This window comes from Chelonoidis abingdonii, chromosome 5 (genome assembly GCF_003597395.2).
Source record: "Chelonoidis abingdonii isolate Lonesome George chromosome 5, CheloAbing_2.0, whole genome shotgun sequence".
NCBI lineage: Eukaryota > Metazoa > Chordata > Testudines > Testudinidae > Chelonoidis > Chelonoidis abingdonii.
This window is the reverse complement of record NC_133773.1, coordinates 127186407-127193499: the sequence shown is the minus strand read 5'-3', so window position 1 is coordinate 127193499 and position 7093 is coordinate 127186407.

Genomic DNA, 7093 nt, shown 5'->3' with positions numbered 1-7093 from the left:
GTGTGATTACATAGTTTCACATATATTTGCAGCACTTTCCCTTCTTGAAAAGCCTTCTTGGGAACAAGCTTTTGTTGACAAAAATATTGACAAAACAGCAGTCATGATCACTTATTTGTATCAACGTGGATCTGTGGTTTCTATTTGAACAAATGCTCATGAATACTCATTTGCAGTATCTTTACATCTCTAATTGTCATCATCTGAGCAAGTTAAAGGAGAATATTTGGAATATAAATTGCAGTCTGTTCACTACATCTAATTGCAAATTAAATTAAATAATTAAGTGTATTAAATACAATACAAATGAATTGTCAAATAGGAAGCTGCCGTCTTGACACTGATAACACAGAGTGGGACTGAAAGAATCTGCTTCCCTATTTGCAAAAATAGGAAAGCAGCTTCAAGGCTATAGAGTTCTTTGATTAAAAGCAGTTAAACTGGCTTGTTAATTCAAGTGCTAATTGAGTGCTAGGCAGGAGTAACAGCCCAGTGTCCGTTCTTGTAGTGTGGCCTGTGTGTATGATTTCACCAAGTAAGTTTTACACACATTTAGGCAATTGCGGTACCAAAGTTTGCCTTAATCTAGTTCTGGTCCTAAGTGTGGGCATATTCCACCACTCAGTGATACTGAACATGGCAAAAAGGCACTTAAATAATGACAACAACCTGTAATTTAACAACTGCATATTGGCAATATTCTACTCTTGATCTTAATGTGAGGTTCTGACCCAGGCACCTCTTGATGCTAGCTGGCAGAGGGCACAAGGGGTGCCTAGGGATTCCCTTGAATCAGGTATATACATATTAGTTCACCAAATGATAGCATCTGAGGTCTCTACCAAAAGTTAGTAGCCCATTGGTCATCAGTCATTGAAAAATGTATATACAGATAGTATTTCAAGAGTTATGTCTCTATACCAGTGGTTTTCAACATTTTTTATTTGCAGACCCCTAAAAATGGTAGTGCGGACCCTTTGTAAATCTTTAGACATAGTCTGCAGACCTCTAGGGGTCCATGGACCATAGGTTGAAAACCACCGTTGTACGCTAACAACCACCTTTGGCAGACCCATTAGACATACTCTGTGGCCTCCCAATAGAAAAACTACTGATCTATATGGAAAATTATGCACTTAAAGTCTGGGAGTTAAGACAGGTTCCCAGGTAGGAGTAATAGATGCTAATCTCTCTCTCTGTCTGGTCCTGTGGGTATTGTGTATTGTATGCTGATTGCAGACTGAGCCAAATGCTAATCTTGAGATTGTGAAATTACCAAGAAAGAAGTATACAGGAAAAAAACCCACAGGCAGGGGGCACCTTATTTATGAATAAGGATAATGGATTGTGGGTGTATAACTGGGGATGCAGGGATACAACCTCCTGCATTTTTTCACCTAACAGGCAAACTGACAGCATGTCTTGTCTCATGACTGGAAGTTCACAGCCAACTCTGGCTGTAAAGATGCTGGAAGCTTTTGGGTGAGCTCTGCTCTATATGACAGTAAGGTATCTAGTTAAATAAGTCTAGGTTCTAGAATGTGTGTTATAATTTATTTTAATATGTAACCCTTGTCTTCAATACTTTGCCTGGGCACTCCAGGAAACAGTCGGCAGGGCCGGCTCCATGTTTTCTGCCACCCCAAGTGGAAAAAAAAAACACAACAAAACTCCAGCCTATCAAATGACTTAGACTCACCTCAGAGACACCATTTTATCAAAGAGGTGCTCAAGAATTGGTTTGTCTATCGTAAGTCTTTATATAGCTACCATTACCATAGTATCTGGAAGCCTCCAATCCCCCTGGGAGTAGAGAAGTTTTTTTATCCCCATTTTACAGATGGGGAACTGAGGCTCATGCCCCAGGTCTCATAGGAGGTAGATGGTGGCGTAAAGAATTGAAACCGGATCTCAAATTTCAGGCTACCGTTTTACCCACCTCCTCTACATATCATACATCAAATGCATACATATATGATGTAGCGTGCATCATATATGTCCAGCAATGCTGAGCATCTTTAAAAAAAAATCCACTGGTTTGAAGATGCTTCCTGCTCTAACAGAATTGCCCCATTGAAAAGATATGGAATCTCTCTGGACTGGATAAAATCCTTCATATCTGAGGGTCACCCTCTACATTCCTTACTCCTCCCATAATTAATAATGACATTATTTTAATACACTTAATTGAAAGCATGTGTTTATTATAAAGATATTACATTGACTGTAGAGTGTGACTTGTTTTTGTTAACGAGGACAGAGAAATAAATGAGAATTATTAAACTTGGGCTGTAAACCAAAAACTATTTTTTCAGCTGGGCTGGAATAAAGACATTCTTTAACATGGATCTGTCACATCAGCGCCAGCGGGTTGTTGTCGGATATTCAGAACGCATGAGCACTCTGCCAGCTTCCTCACGTAACAGAAAAAATAACCCTTTCCTCATGTTACTTAATTTGGGATTATGTCTTGTTGCATCTCATCACGTGACCTGCTGTAACCAGAGACCGCTTCAGGTGCTAACAAAAACCTGCGGTATGCGAGACCACATTCATCTTTGCAAAAATCTATGTTTGTGTTACAGATTCGCAAAAAACAGACGGCCTCATTGTTTGACTTTTTACTCAACATTAAATGAAATGTGGTCCCTGTGGGCTGCAAGAGAGAGAGAAATCGCCAAAATAATGAGACCTCAACACCGACTTCAGTGCCAGGATAATGACTCATGAGACTCAGCTATATAAAAATGTTTTTATCCTGCCAGTCTCCTCTCCCGCATGTTGTCATTTACTATACTACCAGCCCATCGGTCCTTCTGAAAAGCATTCTACAGTCACTGCTTCAAAACACTCCAGTGCAAATTAACGCCACTCGCAGAAAAGAGCTTTTGTCTTCTCTTGCAGAAGAGACCAAGCTAATCTGAGGAAGTCTCTCCACCCTTCTGGAAGTGTAACCCACACTTGGAAAATGGGAGGGCTTTCCCCTCTCTAGTTGGTTCACATAATTGATATGAGTGTACTACAGTTATTAGCTAATGAAGCTACTCCTTGAGCTAAACCAGTGGACATATTTTCAATGCTACAGGTTCAAATCCCACCACCAGCCCAAACAGAATCAATATAGAAGCAGAAGCAAAGAGGCCTAGTTGGGTTTAGAGGATTATAGCTATAAAAGGTGCTCAAGGCATTCAACAATTCCAAGCCCCCTACATATGAAATGGATCCTTTCCTCTCTTGGATAGTGAAAGCTAAAGAGAATGCCAGAGTGCACTAGTTTTGGAGGGCAACACTTCCTAGAGATAAGGGCACCTTCCAGAAACCTTTTAGCATGCAATAATTCAGCCTGCACCCAGGGACATCCCTAGCCATTTTGGTGCCCTACGCAGCCCCCCCACTGGGAGGCTGTGTGGGGCCCCAGGCCTCTACGGGGGTTTGGAGCTGACCACTTCCTGTGGGAAGTGGAGTGACCCAGCCCCAGCCTCTTCTGCTCCCCTGGCTCCCAGGCTTGGGGAGAGGCAGGAACCACCCCCCAGTACTCGCCAGAGGCATGGCTGGGAGCCAGGGGAGCAGAGCAGGATGGGGCCGGTTCACTCTACTTACTGCCACCGATCAGTGCAGGGAGCCCAACCCCTGCTGCAGTCCTCAGGGGAAGGGCTGGCTGGAGTGGGGACAGGGCTAGGGCAAAGCAGGGGCAGGAAGAGGAAGGGCTGGGGCTTTGGGGAAGGGGTGGAATGAGGGCAGGGCTGAGCAGGTACAGGGGCCATGTGGAAGAGGTGGAGCAGGGGCTGGAGCAGCACACAGCTGCATAGGGCACCAGGAAATTTGGTCCCTCACATTTCCTGGTGCCCTATGCAGCTGCATACTTTGTGTATGGGTAGGGTCGGCCCTGCCTGCACTTAAGGAACCAGCACTCAGTGCAAGTTGTCCTGAACCTTGAGTAAGTAAATATCTTAAGTAAGGTTGTGCTACACTTACAATGCTACAGCAGCACAACTGCTGCACTGCAGATGAAGCATTTTAAGTGTAAACACTTACTACAGTAACAGAAAGTAGTTAATCCACCTTCCTGAGAGGTGGCAACTGGGTTGATGGAAGAATTCTTTCATTGTCCTAGATCTGTCCACACCAAGCATTGGGTCAATTGGTCACACCCCTTAGGGATGTAGCTATGCTGATGTAACTTTTCAGTGTAGTGCTGCCCTAAGAGTGAGTATCTCAGAGCCGTAACAAGGGTGAGGCACTTGCCTCAGGTGCACAAAGTCAAGGGGCGCAGAAAGCGGCAGAGGGGGAAAAAAAAGAAGAAAAAAAAAGCTGCAATTGGTGACACTTCAGCGGCAGCTCTACCACTGCTATTTCATTCATTCTTCTGCAGCAATTTGGCCCTTCCCTCCATGGCATGTGTGATGGAGTAGGGGCTGTCTGTGTGGGGAATGGGAGAGCAGGGGAGGACTTTAGGGGATGGACTATACTGGAGCCTGTAACCTGAGCTAGGTAAGGGAGGGGAAAGGGCAACACCTTTGCCGGGGAAGGAAGACAAAGGAAGGGGCCAGCAGGAGGGAAGTAGTTTTCAGTTTGGGTTTGGGGCTTTGGAGCAGAATTCAGGGTATCCTAAGCTGGGATCCAAGCACCCTGAAAGCCCAGAAGAACTCGATTGAGGGGTCCTGACTGTGCCTACAGGCTCTGCTGTAACCTGCATTCCTGTTGTCCAATAAACCTTCCATTTTACTGGCTGGCCAAGAGTCACTGTGGGTCCCAGGAAGAGGGGTGCAGGGCCAGACTCCCCCACACTCTGTGACAGCATGCAAGGGCTTCATTGTCCCCAGTCCCTGCAATGGGTACTCAAGAAGCTCCTGGTGCCTTCTTCCCACCTTGTGCATCTGTGAAGAGCCAGGAAAGAGTCTTGCTCTACGAGTCCGATTGCCACCATTAGCGTGGGGACAGAACTAATTCTCAGACCTCGGTAGTCCCTTCAGGTCTGTGCTAGATCATGGAACAGCATGCGGAAGCTTTCATTGTTTCTTCCTGTTATATCTGTATTGTGGATAAGAAGATTTCATTATCCAGAGCTGAGAGTCTGGCACCCCCCTCCCCTCTCTCTCTCTCTCTCTCTCTCTCTCTCACACACACACACAAGCAAAAGATCTACATGCACCAACTCAGTTCACACAGACCTCTAAGTTCAGTAATAGTTAACCAAGACTGGAGTCCTATTCCCAACAATATAATTCAAGTACTGATACGCAAGCTGACACCTTTAGTATAAATATTAAAAAACATGCACAGTACATGGCCAATTAAACAATGGTATTTCAGCATTACTGCAAATTGGTTTGATACTTCAATCCATAATAGACTTCGATCTCCCTTCCAAAGAGATTACGTTTCTAATTACACATACCCTTTATCTTATTTTGAGACAGTAATTAAAAATACCATGCAAATTTAGGTGAATTGAAGGGTCACCTACCTACCCACTGTGAAAGAGACAACATAGAATGATTGTAACAAAGCTTCTAAACACATTAGCTGCGCACCCTGTAACTGTGTCAGAAAGACTGTGGGAGTGCCTCATTCAAGGAAACAGACAAAAATACCCTTTTGAACAATTTACAGTATTCAGAAGCTATGAGGTCTCACAAATGACTATGTTTTCCAAGGATGGGGATAGTTTCTCACCTCGCTGTGCATGGATTAAATTGACATACACAAAATCCACTTGCCCAAATCTCAGTAAATTCTTTCACCAGCACATTCAGGTGTTAGCACTTGGAGGGACCATATAAGCATTTGTGCATGGACAAAAAGATCCCTTTAAAACCAAACAAACAAACACAGGAGGCCCTCATTCTTCTGGCATTTTTCTACATGCCAGTCCAGGTATTAAGTATGATCTCCATGAAACAGAGCCAGATGTCTTAAAAAAAAGAAAGACTTCAACAACCACCATTGGGGCCATTTTTTCAGTTGTACGCAGTACCCATTTAGGCACCAAATTAAGTGGGCAGCTTTTCAAAAGAGCTCAGATCACTGGGTGCAGAAGTTAGAAGTCTTGAGAGTCTGGCCATTATTTAAGTGCCTAAATGGAAGTTGAACTCTAGAAAATCTGGCCACGCCTGAGAAGATTGAGGGACTGGGGAATGCCCTTCATTTGGAACCTGTGTTTGAAATGCTCAATGAGATTTTTCCTTCTGTCATTTCATTAGACATCTGTTCATGGGCATATCAAGACTCCCTCTAGTGTTTAATTTAACAACTGAAAATTTAAAACCATCTGAAAAAGAGGACACATTCCTGCATTATTCCTTCCAGGACATAAATAAGAATTTTTGGTGAGCCAAGAATACAAGATTGAGTTGGTTATGTGACTGCAGTATCTGGTTTGGGCATGCAATGTTTTACTAATAGAAACTTCCCTTTGAGTTTTATTGACCCTGAAGAACTGGTTATCTGTTATTCTTATAATTGCTATTTTTTAAAAAAATCATTTACCTATAAACATGCAACAGAGTTCAGGCCTAGTCTTCACTTAGAAGTTTTTTTGTTATTGCTATACTGGCAAAACCTGCCTTGTGTAGATGCAGCTCATAGCAGCAAAATATGCTTTTGCAAGTATAGTTCATACCTGTTCAGCAATTGAAATAAGCTACACTGGAAAAAAAGCACTCTTATGCTGGTATATCTGTGTCTACACTAGGACTTTTGCAAGGACAAAAATGTCACCAATATAATCTCACCCCTAACCAACTTTACTATACCTACTAAAGTTTTTAATGTAGAACTTGCCTCAGATTTTTTGAAAGAGGGAAGGTGACTCTTGCACTTTTTTCTTCCTCAAAGCTTTGATGAGAAATGAGTTATTCACCTGCGCCTGTGTTCCCAGTTAAAATCCACAAGTGATGGGTATCAATGTAATCAAAGACAATGCACCTCAGAGATACCAAAGGCCATGTTTCTATAAATGAAAACTTTCCACACCTGTTTCTATAAAGAAAGAAGTTGTGAAAGTTAGAAAAAGTCAGTCTGTGAAATTTGTTGCTTTTGAGATAAACCCATTTTTGGCAACCCGACAACTTTTCTCCCACCACCTTTTGTT